Genomic DNA, 23487 nt, shown 5'->3' with positions numbered 1-23487 from the left:
TTTTAAGGAACCTCCATACTGTTCTCCATAGTGGCTGTATCAATTTACATTCCCACCGACAGTGCAAGAGGGTTCCCTTTTCTCCACACCCTCTCCAGCATTTGTTGTTTGTAGATTTTCTGATGATGCCCATTCTAACTGGTGTGAGGTGGTACCTCACTGTAGTTTTGATTTGCATTTCTCTAATAATTAGTGATGGTGAGCAGCTTTTCATGTGCTTCTTGGCCATCTGTATGTCTTCTTTGGAGAAATGTCTATTTAGGTCTTCTGCCAATTTTTGGATTGGGTTGTTTGTTTTTTTAATATTGAGCTGCATGAGCTGTTTATATATTTTGGAGATTAATCCTTTGTCCATTGATTTGTTTGCAAATATTTCCTCCTATTCTGAGGGTTGTCTTTTCGTCTTGTTAATGGTTTCCTTTGCTGTGCTAAAGCTTTGAAGTTTCATTAGGTCCCATTTGTTTATTTTTGTTTTTATTTCCATTACTCTAGGAGGTGGATCAAAAAAGATCCTGCTGTGATTTATGTCAAAGAGTGTTCTTCCTATGTTTTCCTCTAAGAGTTTTATACTGTCTGGTTTTACATTTAAGTCTCTAATCCATCTTGAGTTTATTTTTGTGTATGGTGTTAGCGAGTGTTCTAATTTCATTCTTTTACATGTAGCTGTCCAGTTTTCCCAGCACCACTTATTGAAGAGACTGTCTTTTCTCCATTGTATATCCTTGCCTCCTTTGTCATAGATTAGTTGACCATAGGTGCGTGGGTTTATCTTGGGCTTTCTATCTTGTTCCATTGATCGATGTTTCTGTTTTTGTGCCAGTACCATATTGTCTTGATTACTGTAGCTTTGTAGTATAGTCTGAAGTCAGGGAGCCTGAATCCTCCAGCTCCGTTTTTTTCCCCTCAAGACTGCTTTGGCTATTCGGGGTCTTTTGTGTCTCCATGTAAATTTTAAGATTTTTTGCTCTAGTTCTGTAAAAAATGCCATTGGTAATTTGATAGGGATTGCACTGAATCTGTAGATTGCTTTGGGTAGTATAGTCATTTTCACAATATTGATTCTTCCAATCCAAGAACATGGTATATCTCTCCATCTGTTGGTATCATCTTTAATTTCTTTCATCAGTGTCTTACAGTTTTCTGCATACAGGTCTTTTGTCTCCCTAGGTAGGTTTATTCCTAGGTATTTTATTCTTTTTGTTGCAGTGGTAAATGGGAGTGTCTCCTTAATTTCTCTTTCAGATTTTTCATCATTAGTGTATAGGAATGCAAGAGATTTCTGTGCATTAATTTTGTATCCTGCAACTTTACCAAATTCATTGATTAGCTCTAGTAGTTTTCTGGTGGCATCTTTAGGATTGTGTATGTATTTTTAGTTTGCTTTTGAAATATTTAATATAAGTTGTATTTTTCTTCTGTGATTAAACTGAAAGGACTAGGCGTTATGTGGTAAGGGGCAAACACAAGTCTTGGAGTCAGACTTCCTGGGTTTCAGTCCTGCTTTAACCATTTACTAGTTATGTGATATTAGGCAAGTTACTTAACCTCCTATTTTCAGAGTAGAGTTGTGAGGATTAAATAAAATAATCCACTTACCACAATGTCTAGCACATGGTTAATCACCGTAAATGTTAACTCTTATTAAGTTACACACAAACATCACTAGTGAAGAAAATTGCCTTTGGTGTGAGAAACATGTTTCGTGGTGTCAGCAAATTTTAATACCAGTTCCTAAATTTGTTATATGTTTCTGTATATGTGCACACATAGCACAGGAAAACAAAAAAGACTGAAAGGATAAAAGTTCTTTCTAAAGAGTGCTATTGTAGTTGAATCCTTTTTTTTTCCTATTTATTTTTCTACAGTATTAAGGTTGAACCATTTTCTTTGGCTTATTTTTCTGTATCAATTTTGTACAGTAAAAAAATTCACATTTTAAATAAAAGAATTAAGTTTCTTTTTTAAACATAAGAGGACAATACAGTAATAGGAAATAAAGTTTCTTAAGCCTTGAAACACATAAATTCCTAAGTTATGTAAAGCAACACAAAATTGTAAAATTCATGACTTGAATCACTTTAGGTAGAAGAATTCTTGGTATTACATACAGCTACATCATAGTAACTAGGAGTTTTCTGCTTCATTCCTGCTTATAACCTTAAACTTACCAAACTTTCCTATTGTAAAATTCTCACCATCACCACAAGATTTACAGTGGGAGAAACACAAACAATTATAATACATTATGTTAAGCATAGTGATATGATTTATCTAAGAGCTTACGGGGAAAAACTGCTCTGAGTTAAAATATGAAATAGAATGGTTTTAAGCAAAGCTATTTAGAGAGTCATTTTACAGAGTAACAATAGCTTTTGGGCCAGTAGGACTCACCCAGTGACTCTCAATGAGTGTTTAACTAAATTTTAATCAACATGTAAAATGTATTCCCCTAACTATTCCAACAAGGGTGTTCAACACAAATGGTGCACTGAACAGACTATGTGACCCAGTGTAGAGCAGATACAACTTATCATATGTAAGAACTAAAAAAAATACTTTAATGTCAAGCCAGTTTCAAAAAAAGATTACATGATTCCCTCACTGTGACATTGATTTATCTAGCATATTTGGGCAGATGGGTGGGGTGGTGGTTTACAAAGGCAGCAGACACTTGTACTACTCAAAGTGACAAAGTGAATGGCATGTTAACTGTGCTTTTCATAAACTGTATGAGAAACTATTACACTGGCAGAGTAATGATACATTGTGTTGACTTGTTTCATTTTGTTTGGAGCCTTTTAATCCCTTCTAGATTCTAATCTGATTAAAGGTTAACATTTTGAAATAATGTTGTCAATTAGATGAGGTATGGATTGGGGGCAGGGGGAGAGGAGGTGAACAATTATGGAGAAGAAAAAGAGAAGCACAGAAACAAATACAGCCGGTGCTTATTCGTGCACTGTCCAGGGAAAGAGTGCCCCATCAAGTTACCCAGATTTTCTAGTACATTTCTAGGTTTATTCCTATTGAGGAAATCAATTTACCAAGTTATCAGAGCCCGATATCATTAAACAGTCAAATCATAAAACTTAAGTACCATCATTCTGATTCCATGTTCTTAACAACTCAAAACCCCTAGTACCTGGAGTAAACTCCAAGGGCTTTTTTATTTGCTGAAAGATTCAACACACCACCTTCTCTTAATTCAGTTTCCCATGGAAGGCTGGTTTGAGAGATAATGTCAAATTCAGGAAGGTGGGTCAAGCGTGAAAATACAGATTTCTGGCAATTCAGTGGGTACAACATGATGATACATCATTTCAATCAATTAGAGCAAACTGAATTCCAACTCTCTTATGACTAAGTCACCCTGAAATAAAAATTACAAAATTGATACTAAGTGGGAATTACCATTCCCACCACCTACTCCTCAGTTTGTTTTTTTAAATAAATTTATTTATTTATATTTATTTTTGGCTGCATTGGGTCTTCGCTGCTGTGCACAGGCTATCTCTAGTTGCGGCGAGTGAGGGCTACTGTTCGTTGTGCACGGGCTTCTCATTGTGGTGGCTTCTCTTGTTGCGGACCACGGGCTCTAGGAGCGCAGGCTGCAGTAGTTGTGGCTCGTGGGCTCTAGAGCGCAGGCTCAGTAGTTGTGGCGCACGGGCTTAGTTGCTCTGCGGCATGTGAGATCTTCCCGGACCGGGGCTTGAACCTGTGTCTCCTGCACTGGCAGGCGGATTCTTAACCCCGGAACCACCAGGCAAGTCCCTACTCCTCAGATGTAATAATTAAGTCCACTGAGTATTCTACATTAAGGGACTGAGATTAATAATGGGAAAACAAAGTAAGCTAAATTCTGATAACTAGGTGTTTGTTTATCATCACCCTTTATCAATAGTTTTGGACATACAGACTTAATTTTTTCAGTGACTTTATGCCTTTTACTGGAAAGTTGGTGGGCGGGGGGGGGAGATAAGGTACAGAACAGTATGCTATTACTTAAGTGAAAAATAAAGTGTACGTGAGTGATTACTTATATATTCACTGAGTATCTTTGGAAGGATACACAAGAAACTGGGGAGAAAAGTCATTTCTAGAGAGAGGATATGTGTGGGTGGGGGATGGGGTGAAAGGGAGACTTCCCTTTGAATTTGTATCAAATTTGAATTTTGTATCAAATGCAAATATTGTTTCATTTTTAACCATTTTTTAAAAATTGAAGTATAGTCATTTTACAATGTTGTGTTAGTTTCAGGTGTACAGCAAAGTGATTCAGTTATATTACATATATATTCTTTTTCAGATTCTCTTCCATTATAGGTCACTACAAGATATTGAATATAGTTCCCTGTGCTATACAGTAGGTCCTTGCTGTTTATCTATTTTATACATAGTACTGTGTATATATATTAGAAGTTAATCCCAAACCCCTAATTATGTTTTAACTAAATTAAAATGTATTATATATTTCTTTTCTTATGGCTATATAAACACCCAAATCTTTGGGAAGACTTAGGGTTTCTTAAGCCACGTAGATAATTATCTTAGCATGTTCTGATGAATATCCCTTACTCTCACTGTTACAACATTCCATTATTTTTCTGGAAATATTCACAGGGAGGAAAAACCACTCTAATCCTTTCCAATTGTCTTCCTAAACTCAGAAATGTAAATATATATACATATATATAAAACAACATCACCTTAAGGATCCTTTTTGACCCCTTGTTTAGCTACTAAAGGTATTCCTGATGCTTTCAAGATAGACAGACTCTATATATGTGAAAGGATATGCCAATATAGATACATAACACTCAAAAAAGACAAGCTGATGTAAACTAATTTTAACAACCTGTCTTCATGATTTGGACTAGGATTATCAGTCTGTTGTAATACATGTTCCTAATTTTGAAATCAGTAGAGTGAAGTATACCCTAAAGATCCTAAATATTAGGGTAGATTTTCCTTTGAGAACCAAATGAAGAAATCAACAGATGATGATGCTAGCATCCTTTTATAGCAATGGTTCTTAATGCTTCTTACACTAGAATGCTTGTGAGGATTATCGCACATCCCATCAGTTACAAGGTTTGTTACCATCATTATCCTGGGCTGAAATCAGAGCATACTGAAGTTTGAAAACGCCCCCTTCTCTTAGGGAACACTCCCTTCTCCAGAGGAATTGTACACTGCTTTAAGGAGATATAATGACTTCCAGGTCTAAGACTTAACTGTAACCAAATTTAACATATTAGCCTCATTAAAAAAAAAAAGTCAGGGCTTCCCTGGTGGCGCAGTGGTTGAGAATCTGCCTGCCAATGCAGGGGACACAGGTTCGAGCCCTGGTCTGGGAAGATCCCACATGCCGCGGAGCAACTAAGCCCGTGAGCCACAACTACTGAGCCTGCGCGTCTGGAGCCTGTGTTCCGAAACGGGAGAGGCCACGACAGTGAGAGGCCCGCGCACCGCGATGAAGAGTGGCCCCCGCTCGCCGCAACTGGAGAAAGCCCTCGCACAGAAACGAAGACCCAACACAGCCAAAAATAAATAAAATAAATTTATTTAAAAAAAAAAATCATTTGTCTCAATGTTTCCTCTAAACTCTGGAGTTGTATCTCCAACTATCCTACAAGTCAGTTCCACTCGGATGTCTAAGAGTCATCATTCTTGAACTTAATATATTGAAAATAGAACCCTTAATATCCACCCTCTTAAATCTGCTCCTCCTAACTGTTCCTAACTCAGTAAATGGAACCATCATCTTCCCAGTTGCTCAAGTCCAAAACAGAGGATTCATCCTTGATTTCTCTTTTCCTAACCTCCCTATATCCAATACATTGATTATGCCTTTATAATATATTCCCAAACTAGAATATAGTTTGGGAATATATTATCACCATCCTAGAGCAAACTACCATCATCTCTCCCTTGCACTATAGTATCAGTTTCTCCTAAATGCTCCAGCCATACTGGTCTCCTGTCTTTAAACATGTTGAGCTCATTTCCATTTTGTGGCATTCCTTCTGCTTAAGATATTTCTCCCACATACCCTCAGGGCTGCTGCTTCCCAGCTCAAATGTCACCCACCCCAGAAGATTTCCCTGGCCACCCAATCAAGGATAACCCTACCCTCACCACCAACCATTCTCTACAGCAGTACCTTATTTCTCCCCTCCACAGCACTTATCACTATCTGAAATTAACTTGCTTATTTGCTTTTTGTCCATGTCCTCCCACTAGACTGTGAACTCCATGAGACCAGGAACCACATTCATTGTATCTAGGATAGTACCTGACATATAGTGGGTACTTAATGAATAGCTGATAAATGAAGGAACATATCTAAAGAAAGATTATGTCAACCATGAAAGATTAACAGTCAGCCAGGAGAGAAGAGTAACAATATATTCAAAAATGTCAAAGGGGGAGTTGGTTTTTGGACATGAGTCCACCTTCTCTCCAGGCTGCCGGTCTCCTGAATAAAGCAACTTTTCCTCTCTAACTTAAAAAAAAAAAAAAAAAGTCAATGGTTGCCCCAACTGTGGTAAACATTAAAACTGTGCCATGATATTCCAGTTCTCCTTTCAGATACATGATAGGTTTATACTTGCTCATCATCTTGAAGTTAGGCACGGTCATATGACTTGCTCAGTATTCCTGAGCAAGGACAACACACAGTACAGCCCCCAGACAACTCACATGTAATATGAATTGAGAAGAAATAATCCTTTGTTATTTTAAGCCACTGAGATATGGTGGTTATTTGTTACTGCAAAATAACCGAGCCCATCCAGACTGATAAACCATCCAAACAATGCTGTGGGCACAGAATTATATAGTCAGTCTCACTAAGTAGTCAACTAATACCACTAAATATATATACTATACATATACTTAATTTCCAGATACGTCTGCCAACAAGGAGAGAAAAAATTGTTTATGTAGAGTTTTAAGGATTCTTGTTCCTTGATGTTATTTTTCAGTAAATTAATAATTTAGCCAAATAATCAATGCCACCCAATACAAGGCTTCTTGAGAAATAGTCTGTCAGCCTCTCCTTATCTGAAAACATATCTTCTAGGTAAGAATAACTGTGTTTGTTTCATTATTATCTACAAATAGTTAGAGTCCAGGGAATTCCCTGGTGGTCCAGTGGTTAGGACTCTGGGCTTTCACTGCCAAGGGCCCAGATTCCATCCCTGAGGAACTAAGATCCTGCAAGTCGCGTGGCACGGCAAAAAAAAAAAATAGTTACAGTCCAGGTCACTGCAGGGGAAAGACTAGGATAGACTAAAAAGGTAGACTGGATAAAATGCAGAATCACTGAATGCTGGGTCCGGAATCTTGGACTTTAGTTTGTAGACAAAACAGGCTTACTTAGAAGCTTTGTATATCATATGATTAAAAATATTCCTGAAGATTATTTTACATGGCAGTTGTAGAATTAGGATGACTGGAATAGGAAGGCTAAGAGTACTAGTTTCTAACTGCTGTGCCATGAATCCTCCATAGATGAAAGACCAAATTTTAATCGATATATATGATTTATTTTTGCGATAACACTAAACATACTGTTAATGATAATATTAAGTGGTATAGGGAATAGGCAGAGCATAGATTTTTGCAAATAAGAGTAAAAGGCACATTGAAAAATCAGGCTGGCACTAAAGTAAGATCTGGTGATGGACAAAACTGCACTTTGTGAGCATGAAGGGCAGTCAGGGCAGTCATGACTTAATAGTTCTGAAAGGCAGCCAAGTGAACAATGGATGCTTTACAACAACTAGGAGGTATTTTTATATTGTAGAAATGATTGGGTTGTAATCAGGTTGATTTGTATTCTGAGTTCTTTCACGGTACTCAGAGGATCTGTACAGTACTCCAACAAGCTTGTCTTTCCTCAAAAACAACCCATTCCTTCACTCATTCAACAAACATTAACACATGTTATATACTAATTACCACTCTAGGCACTGGGAAAACAGAAGTGAACAAAACAAAGTTCCCTGCCTTCCTGGAGCTTGTATTCTAGTGCCATTTAAATTCCATTCTAAAATTCCTCCCCCAGTCTTATGATATGGGAGTAGCTTTTACAAATGCCTTTGGAAGAAATCATTTATGATCTATGATTAATTCACGCTGAAATGTAAAAGACTAACAGTCTCCCCATGGTAATTACAAAAGCAAATACATCACAGATTCACAGACTCTTAAGATTTGGAAAGGACCTTGGAGATAATTTCAATTTACAGATAAGATTAAGGGATTTGCCCAAGAACACTCAGCCACTAATAGGAGAACCAGGCTTAGAACTGTAACTTCCAGTGTTACAGCCTTTCCCATATAACCAGGCTGCCTGTTTTAAGATTACACTAGTTAGAAGAGATGCTAGAATGGGTATTCATGATTCATACATAGGTGGTAGGTTCCTGAATGACTTGTTCAGGAATTTTAGGCAGTGTGTAAAACTGAAGGAAAGACAGGTGGTTATAGGGGAGGCAAACTGGGGGGAGCTTTCAGAAGACCTTTTCCTCCCATCTCTACCCTCATCATGTCCCAAGAACAAAGAAATTACAAAACTTCTCCAAAGTTAATGGATATTAGCTATTAGTGAGAAGATACCGGGGGTGGGGGATGAACATGAAGTACTAAAACAGTCAGTAGTAAAAAAAAAGTCAAATTACATCCTATCCAATTTGAAAAGCATATAGTCCCAGTAAAAGTACCATTTGTAATAGCTTTAAGGTTTTTTTTTAATTTACTTTCCTAAATACATTTTCCACAAAGCACCAAATTAACTGATAGAGATCAACAAGTATAATGATTGATAAAATAGCAATGTAATATAGACTGATGTGATGTAATGACGCATCCCATCAGTGGGCAAGCATTTTAAAGATAATTCCTCCTCCTCTGGAAGAGTTATACTCACCTCCTGCTTATAAACTTTAGCAATCCATACATTTTAAAAACTCAAACTAGTCATTTAATCTTTCAAAGTAAAGATTCATGACCAACAAACTTGAGCCGTACTTAGTATGCTAATAGAAAACATATTTCAAAAAACCTTTCCAAGAAGGGGAAGACTTGCAAAGAAAGATCTGAAAAATAAGCTTAGTACAAAAAACAAAAAATTAAAAAAAAAAAAGAAAGAAAAGAAAAGGAAGATTATTAATTATAGGAGTTTTAGGAAAAATGTAAGCTGATAGGCATCAAGGAGCCTCATTAAAATCTCATTATGTGTCTCTGTAAACGGCAGTTTCCATACCTAAGATGAGAAGTATTATGAGAATCCCAATTTATTTCAATAGCTGCACCATTATTTTAGCTTCCTAGATTTAAAACCTTGGACATACCATACACTTTTACCCTTATTGTTTCCTATAGTTAATCAGTCGTCATGTTCTAATATTTCTTCTTTCAAAATGTCTCTTTTGAATACAAAGCAAAATTCCCAACTTGAAAAGAACACACACAAAAAACAAAGAAGACCGACTGAAGAACATTTTTCAAAGAATGGGAAATACTCATGATATGCTAAGTCAAAAATAACAAAAACAAAAACAAAAAACAAACCCACAAGGAGAAAAATGTATAATCCTAGTTTTATGAAGGAAAATAGCTATCAGCATAAAAAAAGATTTGAAAGGAAACATCACATGAACATGTTAACAGTTGTTCTTTCTGCTTGGGGGATTTTATAAGCGGTTTTTGCTCTTTTTACACTTTCTCTACATTTCCTAAATTTCCTACAATGAAGATGCATTATTTTCAAACTTGGAAAAAATATTATTTAAATAGTTGTCTCATTTTTACCACTACTTGTTCACTCTCAGTGCTCCTATCCTAACTCCTTATAGCTTCTTTCCCCCAGGACTCCAACAATAGCTGCTTTCTTGAGGTCTCTGAGGCAGCTTCTCCCTAACTTTAATATTGCTTGTACTCATGGTCTGAAAATTCATCATTCATATTTATCTATAGCACATGGAAACAGAGGCTGGCCATATAAGCAAACAACTTAAAAGAGGATTTCTCAACCTCATCACCACTGACATTTGGGGTAATTATTTCTCATGGAGGGGCTGACCCATTTCAGGATGTTTAGCAGCATTCCTGGCCTCTATCCACTAGATGCCAATAGCACCCCACCCCCCAAGGCGTGACACTGCCAAATGTCCCCTGAGGGGCAAAACTGCCAGCAGCTGAGAATAACCGATTTAAAAGTTTTTAAACTTCTAAAATCATATCTCTTTTTATATATATGTCAAACCTAAACTTTGACATATGTCTTATATAACATTCCTCATAGTCTGCCATAATCTTATTTTTCTCAATAGAAACTTTCCAAATAGACCAGACTTACTGTTCCCTAGAAAAATCATTTTCATTCCCAATTTCAAGTCTTTGAACACACTGTTTCCTCACTAAAATTCCCCATTCACACTTCTATTCAATGCCCTACATCCATGCTTCAGTTTGGGTTCTTTTCAGAAGTATTACTGATCTACTCAGTTCAGTTCATCATACACCCACTGCACTAATAAAGAATATCTCATGTATCTTTCTTCTTTTTTTTTTTGGTGGTGGTGGTGGTGATTGTTGATCCCAAACTAGACTAACTTCCGTCAGGTTTGTTGCCCTGGCACATTTCTTTTGTATAACCAATTGGGCCTAACATTGCTTGATAACTGGTGAATGAAATTAATTTAAATGCTTGGCTGTAAATAAGTGTAAACTGATTTCTTAATTGTTTTTGAATCCTATTTCTTGTCATGGAGTTATTAGTTAAGTTAATCATTCCAAGTACAGAGTAACCACTCAGTAAGTTTTCAGAAAGAATCATTAATATATAATGGTATATTTTAAGGAATTACATAGGTTTCAAACTGTTCTCTACACTTTAAGGGAATGACACAAAGGAATTAAAACTATAACCTACAATACAAACATGAACTTTATAAATTCTATTTATCTTAAAATAGCCAATGGATTTTGCTGCTTGATGCACAAAAGTTACGTCCACAAGAGCAGAGAACTCGATTTAGTAGTGTGTGCATGTACACGAACGCACCTCACACGTATATTATCTCCCCAGTTGAGAGAAGTAAATAAAATGAAACTGCTTTGTAAACTAAAAAGAACCACATATAAAGGAGGCAGTAGAGCAGCATAGCTAAAAGCATGGAGCCAGCCTGCTTGGGTTCCAATTATATTAGCTGTGTAACCTTGTACAAGTTACTTAACGTCTCTGTGCCTCAGTTTCCTCTTTGTCAAAATGGGGATAATAATAATATCTGTCTCAAAGCAAAGCTCTCAAAACAGTGCTTGGCATATAGAAAGCACAAAATAAATATTAACCAATGTTATGATTACAACGCTAGTTATTAGCCAAGTAAAAGCCTCAACGTATAAAATTCTGATTCAAGCCTGAAGCTGGTTTAAAAAACAACACAACAGGGCAAACTACACAAATTTAAGCTATTAGGTGGACTAGTTTCTCATAATCTTTGCCAGTGCTAAACTGGTGATTATTACAGACCTAATTTCTGTTAGTCTTTTTTTTTTTTTTAATCTCAAAGAAACCGACACAGACACCTCTGTTTTCAAGGAATTTTACAAGCCACAAGAAAACAAATCAACTCTTTGTTTTCTCCATATTTAAGCCAATGTAAGACCTTCGTAAAAGCCTAGGTACTGTTACAGAACAACTTTTCAGAGAATACAATGAGGTTTTTAAAGTTGCCATCAGCAATTCTTATGCAGTTATGTCAAGTTTTTGTCCTGCTGAACAAAAGGTTATGTGTCAGGGAAGCAAGGACCCGACAGAAAATAAGGAAATACCACGGCCAGGCCTAGGCGGCTCTCGGAAAAACCTGTCCTCAAACAGAGCGCCTCAGACGCCGGCGTCCTTCCCCCCTCCCTGGGATGCACAAGTCGGCTCCACCCGCAGATAAATAAGTGACAGCAGGTTCCGTCCACGCCTCTCCCGGCCCGGACCCCTCGCGCCCACCCGGGCGGGCTCCTGCGCCCGCCGCCCCGACCCTCCTCGCCGCGGCCGGGTAGGGGGCTCCACGGGAGACCGTGGCCTCGCCGCCCCGACCCCCGACCCCTGCAGCCCCGCGCGGGCCGGGCCGGGCCGAGCAGAGGCCGCCGCGGGGCCTGCAGGTGGGCCCAGGGCGCGGTCAGGCCCGAGGAGAAGCCTGGCCCCTGCAGGGCAACCGCCGGCGCGGGGATGGCGCAGGCTCGGTCGTCACTTACCGGCGCCTCATGGTACCGCGGCGCCTCCGCCTAGCCCAGGCGCTGACCGACTGCGCCCCGGCCGCCCAGACTATCCCTCGGATCCCCGGCCGAGCCCACTCAGGGCCATTCAAACGCGGCCGCACGCGCGGCCCGCCGGGATACCTCCCTCTAGGGCGTCTCGGAGGCTCCGCCCAACGCTGGCTCCGCCCCTCTCAGGTTGCGCAGGGGTGCAGGGAGCGGGAGGAGGAGGTGCGGCCACAGTGCCCCCTGGCGGACACAGGTACGTATGGTAGTCCTGCTACGATGGGGCAAGTAATACTGCTGGGGAACTGAGGGTGCTAACAGTCAAAGAATGACCCTGCGCTAGTCACAGTCTAGTGGGTGAAACCGTGCTTTAAGTGTTGCACCAGGAGGTGCAAACAATCTGCTATAAGAATATGGTGCAGGGATGGGACTTCCCTGGTTGCACAGTGGTTAGGAATCTGCCTGCCAAGGCAGGGGACACAGGTTTGACCCCTGGTCTGGGAAGATCGCACATGCCGCGGAGCAACTAAGCCCATTCACCATAACTACTGAGCCTGCGCTCTAGAGCCCGCGAGCCACAACTACTGAAGCTCACTCGCCTAGAGCACATGCTCCGCAACAAGAGAAGCCACTGCAATGAGAAGCCCGTGCGCAGCAACGAAGAGCCAACGCAGCCAAATAAATAAATAAATAAATTTATTTTAAAAAAATATGGTGCAGGGAGAGACTTATTCATTCACTCCTATTTAAGTGCACTAAGGCAAAATATTTAAAAGGGTAGACTGGAGCTCTGCGACCTCGGGGAAGTCATATAAACTCCCGTGAGCTTTGGTTTCCCCATGTGTAAAATGGGGATGTTAATGGTATCTGCCTCACCATTATGAGGATTACATGAGTTAACACATATAAAATTCTTAGAGGAATGTATCTGGCACATGCTAAGCACTATATAATTGTTAGCTCTTATTTGTTAGTTCCTGATATTTGCCAGACTCTGTTCTGGACTCTTAAGAACACAAGAAATATGCATGATGTGGACCCTGTCCCCAGGAAGCAGGCTCAGTTTCTTTGGGATGGCGAACACTAGAGGATGAGGTTAGGGTTGGATCTGTCCCTGACGTGCTTTTAATTACTGAGGGTAATTCTCTTCCTCTTAGTGGAGACAGAGTCCACCCATCTTCACAGGTAAGCTACTGGTCAACATTAACCAAATTGTGACAGGAGCAAGTTCATCTCTGGTGGGCCTTTCATCCCTTGCAGAAGCCTATCAAGTAGTGCATTTGGTGTACCAGTTGCTCACTGCAAGACTCCACATCCCTGGACTCACTGCTTTAGGCACTCTCTTCAGAACTCCCCAGGGCTACCTAAGTTGGGTTTAACGATATTTTTGCGGGCCCATCATGTGCCAGGCTGACATTGTACCAGGAGATAGCCTGGGGAAGCTCACAGTGGCTTGGACAAACAGGGAAAGAGATCATTCCAATACACTGTGGTGAATGCAATGATAAAAGGTATATCCTAGAGGCTGTGGGAGTTCAGAGCAATGCGAGGCCTGGCAGATAAACTAATCAGAGCTAAAATATCATTAGGTGATAATAACAATGTATTTTTCCCCTCTAGTAACAAGGTCCTTACTTACTTAATACAAAAAAATTAAGTAATGGTGAAAATTTCAGGCACTACTTTAGGTTGATGGGAGAAATATTTTTAGGATATGTCTTGCATAAGCAATGCCTTTGCGAGCTTCTCAGATTGTACCAAGCACAAGCAGGCACATGCCGCTGTGCGGGGCCATACCTGTCAACAGAGGGGACTGTTGAGAGGGTCCAGCAGGGTGAGTGAGTGAAGGGAGCAGGAGCTCTGGGTTCTAGTGGTGTGCAGCATAGAACATTCCCGGAGTATGACTTCCACTAAGTGGGTGTGCTTTTTTTTGTTTGTTTTTTGTTTTTTAGCAAGACTATTCCTAAGTCAAATTAAGTTAGCAGCTTACTCTTTTTTTTTTTTTTATAAATTTATTTATTTATTTATTTTTGGCTGTGTTGGGTCTTCGTTTCTGTGCGAGGGCCCTCTCCAGTTGCGGCAAGCGGGGGCCACTCTCCATCGCGGTGCGCGGGCCTCTCACTATCGTGGCCTCTCTTGTTGCGGAGCACAAGCTCCAGACGCGCAGGCTCAGTAATTGTGGCACACGGGCCCAGTTGCTCCGCGGCATGTGGGATCTTCCCAGACCAGGGCTTGAACCCGTGTCCCCTGCATTAGCAGGCAGACTCTCAACCACTGCGCCACCAGGGAAGCCCGGGTGTGCTGTTTTAAAGAAAATAAAATTCAACACACATGGGTGAAGTCACTTTCTCTCCAACTATTTCTTCATCACCATTGTCACAAACAGGAATTTCTCGATGACCCACTATGCAAAAGGCACTGTGCTGGGCCCTCACCAGAAGAGGGTGAAGAGTTGTAAGGCACAGTTCTTACCCCCAAGGAAGGCTGGGTGATGAGGTAAGACAAGTAACAGAGTCCTAGGACTCAGGGAATCTGCTGTGTGAACATAGAAGGATCTCAGCTCCAACAAGGTTCCAGGTTGTCTGCAGGCCAGAGGAGAGCCTTGATGTTCTCACTTCTAGAGCTTCTTAGGGCAAGAGTCTCAGGCAGGTTCATCTTCAGACTCTAGTTCTGGGGTTTACAGATCTCTGGCCCATCGTTCTGATGAGGCTGCCAAATGTCAACATAACTTAAGGTGAAAATACAGAAATTTGCCTTCATATTGCTATTTTTGAAATATATACCATTTTAGTGATGAAATGCAGGTCAGTTTTCTTCATTGATATTTTTCAGTCAATAAAGTTGAATTTTTTTTCCCCTTGGAGCGCAATCAAGTTTTTTTTGCTGTTGTTAAGGGATTAAAAAAGAGTGGACAGTCTCCAAGGGAGTGCACCTCTCTAGCCATTCCCTCAGTGCTTCCTTCTGACTGCCTTAAATATTCCTTCCATCTGAGTGAACAGGCAGCTGAATTAGCCTTTCTGCCCTACATTCCCCCTCTCACAGGGGTATGGACATCATTCAGGGACGGTGTGTAGAATAACCCTGACTATAAACACCCATGTGAGAAAAGAACTCTCATGCAAAGTTGTATGTACGCTTCTGAGTGGAGAGTCAGGGAAGGGATCATGCAGGAAGGCTGCAGTCGGGCCTGACAAGCTGGACAGGATTTTGACAGGCAGGGTGTTCCAGACAGACAGGGGAAGTACAAAATAAATTCCAGGACTGCCGTCTATCCCGATTTGAGTGGGGTGGAGAGAGCTCTGGAGAGTAGCAGGAGCAAAGACTGTCACCTGACAGGTTGTGAAGATCTGGAATAATCAAGCAAAGGTGTTTGGGAAGGAAAAAACTATTAGAAACCATCTATTACTCACGGACAAGCACTGTTTCCATTTGAACATATGTTTTTTTTCAGATATTTTACTATGCAAATGTAACTACATTTAAGAAATGAGATCATATCCTTACAACTTTGTAAACTGCCTTTTTAAGATAAATATCATATTACATAGATCAATCCATATAATATTAATTGAAATGCCAATCACTATAAATGCACATAATAATGAAAATGGCAGTTGAAACTTTAAAAAACAAAACAACAAGGCATAGGCATTGAGCAGGGAAATGACAGAGTTAAATAAGTACTTTAGGAGGATTAATCTATCACCAGGATGCAGGATGACTAGTGGGAGGGAGGGAGGATTGAGCCTTAGGTATGAAAATGTTGTCCTTCAGGCCGGAGGTTCAGAGAGCCAGAGCATCTACTGTGGTGATGCCATGCTCATCCCCTCAGACTGATGCCAGTCCTGACAGAGGACCAAGCGTGAAGAGACGTAAAGTACAATAGCTCATCCATTCCATAGCTAACTACATCCACTGCTCAGCCTCAGAGCCCTTGGAAAATTCCAGCTGACTTTGGCAGTCAAAGTGAGAAGTCAAGCCCTTTTATTCTGCTCCTCCCTTCCCCACCTTCCTGTGCAGACTGTGGAAGGAAAGAATGGCAGTAGGGAAAGTTTCAGATAAGGCAGTAGCAGTGGAAAGGAGCAAAGCTCACTCCCCGTTTGCAAGATCCACGGTCGTTTCAAATACCACCACGGTACAGATGCCTTGGTGGCAGAAGCAGCAGCTTCCTGGATTTTGTTTGGCAGGTGGAGGGTGGGGGGCTGTTGAATGGTAGGGGATCATCCTGTTAAAAACAGTTTGTTTTGGATGCAGCTCTGTTGCACTTCGACAGCTGGAAAGCGGGTGATGGTATTTGTTCTAGATTTTCAAATCTGAAGCCAAAGAGACCGTTTCCCTCCTTCCCCAAGTAGATTTCCTGCAATTACATATACTGTCACCTGGAAGATGGTAGGGGGCAGCATGTTACAGTGGAAAGAACACTAGCTTTGGAGCAAGGCTCGTCTCTATCAGAAGCCTAGATCACTGCCTTTGGGCCCTTCTACACCATCTTTACCTTAACTGCAGAGCGAGGATAACGCTTCTCTCAGGGGATGTCGGGAAACAGGGTAACCTACGTAAAACACTCTAATAGTATATAGCACACTGATCGTGGCTCTCTCTCTGCAAAATATTCCCCACCCTCAACTTTACCTGTCCAGTGATTTTTCTAAGATTGAGAAGAACACAATTTGGTTGACTGCTGCCTTGGAAAAGCAGTCTTGGAACTAGACCAGTTCCAGGAGAGGGACCAATGCTGGGGAGACAGACTCGCTGTGGTGCCGACAGCCTGGTAATCAGTACAGGGTATCTGAAAGTTATGACCTTTCACAAAACAAGTCCAGTCATGCAGTTGCTTGGGGGTTTGATACTCCAGGGCCCTCACAACAAACAGGCATAGCGGAGAGGAGTTCAAGGGCAGGGTGCAGGCAGGAAGGAAATGAAATGGGCAGGACAACAAGCATGAGAAGCAGGACAATGTCCTTGGGGAGGGGGCTTGAAAGAGCAACGGAGGTCTACAGCCTCAAGAGACTGGAGCTGCAGGAAGATCACTAAGACTGAAGTCCATTTCTTGGAGCTGGACACACGGTCAAGCCACTCTGGCAGTAACAAAATTGCGTCTGAACCTAAACTGGCTATCCAAAATAAGCTGTGTTCTTCAGAACACCCGCTCTGTAAGATGTTGACAGAGTGAAAAGAGAGGGGAAAAAGGAAGAAGAAAAAAAGGCTTCCTTGGCCAAAGAAGTTCGGTAACTGATGCATAAAACAAGCATTTCTTTACTGTAGCATTTCTCAGTCTTTAAAATACTAACATTAATTGTGAATCTCTAAAAGAAAGGGAATTCCCTGGCGGTCCAGTGGTTAGGACTCCACGCTTTCACTGCTGAGGGCTCGGGTTCAACCCCTGATGGGGGGAACTAAGATCCCGCAAGCTGCGTGGCGAGGTAGGTAGGTAGGTAAGTAAATAAATAAATTAAAAAAAATAGAAAGATAGAGGCAGTGCTGCCCAAACTTACCTAAACTCTGAATCCTTTAAAGGCGAGAGCACAAATATTCTACAGAAATAATCTGATCTACAAAGGGTAGCAGGACTAGTTCCAGTCCTGGGAAATGGGGTGTGGCTCCAGTTGTAGGCTGGGTGGGGAGGACTGTGGAAATTGGTGAGGGGCAACATGGTGGTGCCTCATGATTGTGGCCAGGGCTGGATGAAAGCAACAGAAACTGAACATCTGGCAGAGGTATCAGAGTTTTTTTAAAAACTGAAAGATTTAGCCGGACTTTTTCCTTTGCCTTTTACAAAAATAAAAACATGGCCCTTCATGGAAGAGCATATTATAAAACATATGTTAAATAAGTCAAAATATAAATCAAAAAATCTGGGAGAGTCTAAATCAAAATGCCCATGAAAATTATTATTATTATCACTTTTTTGCATGGTAGGATGTTAATTATCTTTTTTACTTATTTGTATTTTCCATTTTATCTAATATATGTCTTTCTTTTTAAATTAAAATAATTTTTAAAAATCACTTTACTGGGCTTCCCTGGTGGCGCAGTGGTTAAGAATCCACCTGCCAATGCAGGGGACACGGGTTCCAGCCCTGGTCTGGGAAGATCCCACATGCCACAGAGCAACTAAGCCCGTGCGCCACAACTACTAAGCCTGTGCTCTAGAGCCCATGAGCCACAACTACTGAGCCCATGTGCCACAACTACCAAAGCCCGTGCACCTAAAGCCCATGCTCTGCAACAAGAGAAGCCACAGCAATAAGCCCGCGCACCACAAGGAAGAGTAGCCACTGCTAGCTGCATCTAGAGAAAAGCCCGCATGCAGCAACGAAGACCCAATGCAGCCAAAAATAAATAAAATAAATAAATTTTAAAAATCACTTTACTAATTTACAGCAATTAGGAAATTAAAATTGTGCAAATGTTTTAAAGTTTAGGATTTGATTTGGCAGCTTTGGCAATATTATTTTAGTATTTGTTATTATTTCCCACTTAAGCTAACCCTGGTTAGCCTAATTCATTTGAATGGATTTTCTCTTTCAGAAGGAAACTTGTATTAGTTTCCTAGGACCATAGTAACAAAGTACCAGAAACTGGGTGGCTTAAAACAACAGAAATACAATCTCTCACAGTTCTAGAGGCTGGAAAACCAAAACCAAGGTGTTGACAGGGCCATGATCTTTCTGCAGGCTCTAGGCAAGAATCTTTCTTTCCTTGCCTCTTCCTAGCTTCTGGTGGCTCTGGCAATCGTCGTCTTGTAGCTGCAGTACTCCAATCTGCCTCCATTGTCACATGGACTTCTACCCCATATATCTGTGTGCCCTCTCCTCTGATAAGGATATCAGTTATTGGATTTAGAACCCACCCTAATCCGATATGACCTCATCTAAACTAATTACATCTGCAAAGTTCCTATTTCCAATTAAGGTCACATCCTGAGGTTCCAGGTGGATGTGAATTTTGGGGGGACACTAAATAACTCACTATAAGACTGAAAATAATTTAGTCCACAAACTCTTGAAAAGTGTAAATTAGCACATTTTGGAGGGCCTATTTGAATTTATTAATATTGTAACTGTATAACCTCTGTGGTAAGCGACCTTAATTGTATGACTCTCCTACAGAACTGTGTTTACAAACTACCCAGGGATGTTCATAGTAACATTTTTTTGTAACAGTGACAAATGGGAACAACCTAAATGCCCATCAGTTAGGGACTGGTTAACTAAATTATCCTACATCCATGCCATGTATACTCTGTAGCCTTTAAAAAGAATGAGGTAGATCTGAGTGACAGACATGCAAGACATCCAAGATGGATTAAGTGAAAATACAAGTCAGTGCAGTATTTAATATGTTTCCATTTATGTAATAAACTTCTACAAATTAAACAATCCTACATTTATTTTATGTTTTAACGGATGACTATCTTTCAAAAGCACTTCAATAAACACAAAAGGTACTTATCATTCTCCTTCAATTCTTCTGAATTCCACTTCATCCTTTCATTAGTCTGCTTGGGCTACCATAACAAAATACCAGAGACCGGGTGGCTTTAACAACAGAAATTTATTTTTTCACAGTTCTGGAGACTGGGAGGTCCAAGATCAAGGTGCTGATTCAGCTCCTGGCGAGAGCTCTCTTTCTGGCTGTAGACAGCCACCTTCTCATTGTGTCCTCACATGGCAGAGTGACACAGCAAGTTCTCTTGTGTCTCTTCTTATAAGGACACTAATCCCAGTATGAGAGCCCTACCTTCATGGCCTCATCTAACCCTAATTACCCCCCAGAGGCCCCATCTCCAAATACATTGGGGGTTAGGGCTTCAACATATGAATTTTGGGAGGACAATCCTCCTTACAAAAAACTCAGGCTATAAAACAATGCTTTATAACAGAACCAATCGAGGCTTTTTAAAATTAGCACATAAGAAGAAATGCCACAAAGGACCTGGATTAGTCATTCAGATCCTTGGTGTAGAGACAGTTTAGCCCACCTCCAAGATAGCTGAAATTAATCACCAGCATGAATCCAGAGTAACCAAGCTTTAAGAAACATGTTAGGCTATCAGTGATCTATCATTATGACTCATGCTATGGTTGTCATTCTTAGCTTTTAATGGGATCTGTGGGAATGGCAATTCTCCCAGCTTCCTAAGCAAGTGCTGGAGGTAAGTGCTATAATGGGAACCTGTGAATTGCAGGTAAAATGTGAATTGCACAACAGTCTTCCTGAAATTAAAAAAAGGTAATTGCTAATGAAGAATGGTATTACTAACCAACATCTTTTCCCAGAACCATATTAGTTCATGTCACTGCTGACAGGAGCATTTCATGACACTGCAGAGCCATGAACTAGAAATTGAAAAATTTGTAATCTGCATAGAAATGATGCAGAAACCCAACAAGAACTAGCAAGGTAGGATCTTACTAAAAAAAAAAAAAAAAAAAAAATTTTTTTTTTTTTTTCCACTAAAGAGGTTTGAAAATGCAAACAGACAAAACAGAGGAAAAAGTTTCCTCTTGTTAAAACCCCATTACTGACACGGAATAAACTGCATCATGAATGGTGCAATAGTAAGGTGTTCCTTTTCAGAAGGCAATAATGATAGTAGAGTTAAATAACACAAATAAATGGAGATTGCAATAGAAGTCCATTTTATTTAAGCTGCCAGAAGGATTAGGAGCTTTTAGAGCACACTGGGGGAACTGGTTGGACCACTGAGGATAGCCGAATAGATTTATTATAGGGACACTGTAAAATGGCAGAGACCAAAAACTTAAGACGTAGCTGTAAAGCTTTTTTTCCTTTAAAGGGATCCATTCTCGCAAATCTGGCTACGTGAATAGAAATTTCTTTGTTCAAGTTTCAATCCAAATGCAACTGCTCTGAAGAGAATGGCATGAAGTATTAGAAATAGCTTCTCAGACTCCTAAAGAGGTTGGGGGGTGGGGTGGCAGGGGCGGCGAAGATATTTACAGAAACAAATACCAAAACTGCGTAGGTGGCACAGATTGTAAAAGTCAAACAAGGCAACTCATATGACCTGTGGAATCATGGTTTGCCTTCTCACAGTTTCTTTAATTAAAATCATATTTGCTCAAAGCCACAGAGTAAAGGAAGTTTAACATTTATTTTTACAATTTCAATATTTCTATTATTTTCTAATTCAAGTTTATCCCAGTGGGAGGCATAAAAGGAGGCTCTCAAAAACTAATGACTGCTTAAATTACTTTGTGTAAATTCAAACCTTGCCATTTTAGAGCAACAAAACACTCTAGGTCAGTGGTTCTCAGTCCTTGCTGCAAAGGAGAATCACCTGGAGAGCCATACAGAAATACTGATGACCTTGCTCCACCCTAAGCAAATGAATTAGAATCTCTGAGGGTGTGGCCAAGGCATCAGTATTTTTCAAGGGCTCCCAAGATGAGTCTCCTTTGAATCTAGGACAGAACCATTCCACTTCTAGGTGTAGAATCATGTCATATTATAATTAATAACATTTATATTTCTCTAAATCCAAAAGTGGTACCCGCATGATGCAGAGAATTACTAAAAGTATGGGAAAGCACAATTTTTAAAAATGATATGAAACCCCATTATTCCTTTATGTGTTTATGGTTTGTCTTCTTTCTATGAATATACCACATATGAAAGAATAACATGCAAAATATGTATTCCAAAAAAATACATTTTAGAACTAGAAGGTACCCTTAGAAGTTATCTAGTACCAGTCCCTTATTTTATAGATGAAGAAATGTAGGCCAAGAGAGTTCCTACCTCTCTTAGGAGTTCATCTGGAGTCAGGATTAAAATATATGTTTCCCTTTACTTTTCTTACAAAACACATTTTTGTGCAAAAACTTGGATCCTCAAAAGTTTAATTCCAATCTGAAACTCCATTTCCATAAAGGATCTATTATTTCTAATGATATTCTAACAATCTTTAAAAAATATCAGTCAGATTTTTAAAGACTGCCTTCTTCTTTCTCTTTAATTCTAGCACGTATATAGCAAGTTGCCCTCTGTGTTCTATGGAACATTGATTGCACTGGACATTAACAGATGTGATAGGAAAAAAAAAAAAAAAAAAGAGGCTTGTTATTCAGGCAGATTGGGAAACAAAATGAAAGGAGATTATTTACTGAATCATTTCTTGTGGTTTTAATGTTATGCTAGTAGCACCGAGAATCTCTGGGATGTATGTGCAGAATACAGTATCTCGAACTTATCTGACCTTGGAACCTTTCCTCAGGTCCGTCTCAACATCTTCACGTTCTCTGGAACACGTTTTTAGCAAATAACACTATGAGGATTCCTAGAACAAAGGAATAAAAGACCTGGAGTACCCTTGAGACCAAAGAAACTTTGTTATAGCTTAAAAATTTTTATAGCAAGTAGGAGAGTACTTTAAAAGGGAAGGAATATATGATTTGAATGACAGTGACAGCAACATTGGTTATAAAAGGGAAAAAAAACAGTAAACAACGTAAAAACCCAATAATAAGTTTAATTATGATATAGGTATACAGTTGAATACAAAACCCAATCACTACGAATAATGTTGGAGATTAATGACATTAAAAAACACGTCATGCACTTGTGGCGAGCACTCCATTTAACCTCAGAACAAGCCTCGAAAGCAGGTACATACGGAAAGGCTTGAAACACAAAGAATCTAACTTGCCCAAAGTCACGCAATTAAGTAACGGAGCCAGAATTCAAACGGAGACCGTCTGAATCTTGAGCCCAAGAGCCTTAACCCGCCCACACTGCCTCCTAGGTTTGCTGCGGAGCAGGGACAGATCTACGTCGCAGGGTTACTGTGAGAATTAAATGAAATAATAGACACAAAGTTCCTGGAACACGGTGGACATTCAACACCCAGAAGCTACTAAGTAACTCGCTCAAGGTCACACAATCCGTGGTGAAGCCAGGATTTAAATAGAGATTTGAATCTTGTGTTCCCGGGAACTGGTAAGAGCTCCAGACGCTTTTCAGGGCTTCAACCCCTAATGGAGAGTCAGTATGGACTTCCCTCTGTCCCATAAAACGCACCTCAGAGGTGAGGGAACACCCAGCAGGTCTTCTTCAGAAGGGAGGGAAGGCGAGGGAGACGCTTTAGGCAGCTTTACATTCTGCCTCCCGTTTTTCCCTCCCACCTTATCTAGTTCCGACCACACCCTTCGGTCAGCCGCCTGACAATTTCCGGAACGGAAGTGACGTCTACAT

The 23487-nt window shown here is 40.2% G+C and overlaps 1 protein-coding gene and 1 long non-coding RNA gene across 2 annotated transcripts in view; both read right to left on the bottom strand.

Moving 5' to 3' along the window:
- The window catches only part of KATNBL1 (katanin regulatory subunit B1 like 1), a 50440-nt gene extending 38031 nt beyond the window's left edge, over positions 1-12409 (bottom strand). The window contains exon 1 of the mRNA XM_068548683.1: positions 12262-12409. The gene's annotated coding sequence lies outside the window, so the exon portion shown is untranslated. The remainder of the gene's footprint in view (positions 1-12261) is intronic.
- Positions 12410-14307: 1898 nt separating this feature from the next.
- Positions 14308-23433, bottom strand: LOC137759239 (uncharacterized). The gene is made up of 3 exons (XR_011073065.1): positions 23314-23433; positions 22493-22573; positions 14308-14976 (listed from the first exon to the last, which is right to left on the bottom strand). It is a non-coding gene; the product is annotated as an uncharacterized lncRNA (long non-coding RNA).
- Positions 23434-23487: the final 54 nt, after the last annotated feature.

The sequence above is a fragment of the Eschrichtius robustus genome, chromosome 1, assembly GCF_028021215.1.
Source record: "Eschrichtius robustus isolate mEscRob2 chromosome 1, mEscRob2.pri, whole genome shotgun sequence".
NCBI lineage: Eukaryota > Metazoa > Chordata > Mammalia > Artiodactyla > Eschrichtiidae > Eschrichtius > Eschrichtius robustus.
Note: the sequence above shows the minus strand (reverse complement) of the source record. Positions and strands in the feature narration are given on the sequence as shown.